Source organism: Macaca nemestrina, chromosome X (assembly GCF_043159975.1).
Source record: "Macaca nemestrina isolate mMacNem1 chromosome X, mMacNem.hap1, whole genome shotgun sequence".
NCBI lineage: Eukaryota > Metazoa > Chordata > Mammalia > Primates > Cercopithecidae > Macaca > Macaca nemestrina.
In genome coordinates, this window is record NC_092145.1 from 90366877 (window position 1) to 90369088 (window position 2212).

Sequence of the window (2212 nt, forward strand, 5' to 3'; positions counted from 1 at the left end):
CTCTTCTCGCTTCATTTCATTCATTTGATTTTCAATCGCTGATACTCTTTCTTCCAATTGATGGAGTCAGTTACTGAAGCTTGTGCATTTGTCACGTAGTTCTCTATGGTTTTCATCTCTATCAGTTCTCTTAAGGACTTCTCTACATTGGTTATTCTAGTTAGCCATTCGTCAAATCTTTTTTCAAGGATTTTTAGTTTCTTTGTGCTGGTTACATAGTTCCTCCTTTAACCCTGAGAAATGTGATTGACTGAAGCCTTCTTCTCTCGACACGTCAAAGTCATTCTCTGTCCAGCTTTGTTCCATTACTTGTGATGAGCTGCATTCCTTTGGAGGGGGAGATGTGCTCTGATTTTTTGAATTTTCAGCTTTTCTGCACTGCTTTTTCCCTATCTTTGTGGTTTTATCTGCCTTTGGTCTTTGATGATGGTGACGTACTGATGGAGTTTTGGTGTGGGTGTCCTTTCTGTTTGTTAGTTTTCCTTCTAACAGTCAGGACCCTCAGCTGCAGGGCTGTTGGAGTTTGCCTGAGGTCCACTCCAGACCCTGTTTGCCTGGGTATCAGCAGCGGAGGCTGCAGAAGATACAATATTGCTGAACAGTGAGTGTTGCTGTCTGATTCTTGCTCTGGAAGCTTCGTCTCAGGGGTGTACCCAGCCATGTGAGGTGTGAGGTTTTGGTCTGCACCTAGTGAGGGATGTCTCCCAGTTAGGCTACTCAGGGGTCAGGGACCCACTTGAGCAGGCAGTCTGTTCATTCTCAGATCTCAACCTTTGTGCTGGGAGATCCACTGCTCTCTTCAAAGCTGTCAGACAGGGACATTTACCTCTGCCGAGGTTTCTGCTGCTCTTTGTTTAGCTATGCCCTGTTCCCAGAGGTGGAGTCTACAGAGGCAGGCAGGCCTCCTTGAGCTGTGGTGGGCTCCACCCAATTTGAGCTTCCCGGCGGCTTTGTTTATCTTCTTAAGCCTCAGCAATGGCAGGTGCCCCTCCCTTAGCCTCACTGCCACCTTGCTGTTAGATCTCAGACTGCTGTACTAGCAATGAGGGAGGCTCCGTGGGTGTGCGACCCTCTGGGCCAGGTGTGGAATATAATCTCCTGGTGTATCTTTTGCTAAGACCCCAGTAAAGCACAGTGTTAGGGTGGAGTTCCCCGATTTTCCAAGTGTTATGTGTCTCAATTTCCTTTGGCTAGGAAAAGGAATTCCCTTCCCCCTTGCACTTCCCAAGTAAGGCGATGCCTTGCCCTGCTTCAGCTCTCGCTGGTCAGTCTGCACCCTCAGACCAGCACCAACTGTCCGACATGCCCCAGTGAGATGAGCCCGGTACCTCAGTTGAAAATGTAAAAATCACCCGTCTTCTGTGTCACTCACGCTGGAAGCTCAAGGCTGAAGCTGTTCCTATTAGGCCTTCTTGGGCACGCCCTCTTACTGTTTGATCAATTTTTGTGTTTTTAGTAGAGACGTAGTTTCACCACGTTGGCCAGGCTGGTCTTGAACTCCTGACCTCAGGTGATCTGCCCACCTCGGTCTCCCTAAGTGATGGGATTACAGGCATGAGCCACCACGCCAGCTGTGGTTTTCAAAATGTGCTTAGGATATGCCTAGGAGTTCCCTGCAGGTACATTTGGAGGCAGTGTGGTTCATGTCACAGGCTATGGAGCCAGGCTGCCTGGGTTTGAAATCCAGCTCCATCATTTACTAAGTCTGTGGCCTTAAGCAAATCACTCAACCTCTCTGGACCTCCATTTCCTCATCGAAAAATAGTGACAATAACAGCCTGTAACTCATGGGACTGTTGTGAAGATTAAATGAGTTGATACATGTTAAGTGCCTGAACACCAAATATCTGAGGCAGGATTCAGTTAATTTAGAAAGTTATCTTGCCAAGGTTGAGGACATAGCCTCAGGAGGTCCTGACGACATGTGCACAAGGTGGTCAGAGCACAGTTTGATTTTGCACATTTTAAGGAGACATGAGACATCAGTCAACAGATGTAAGATGAACATTGGTTTGGTCTGAAGTGGAAGTGGGGTGGGGGCTTCCAGGTCATGGGAAGAATTATTTTGAGTTTCTGATTAGCCTCTCAGAGAGACAATCACAATTTATCTCAATATACATTTATCTCATTAAGCAAAGGGATGACTTTGAATAGAATGGGAAGCAGGTTTGCCCTCAGCAGTTCCCAGTTTGATTTTCCCTTTAGCTTAGTG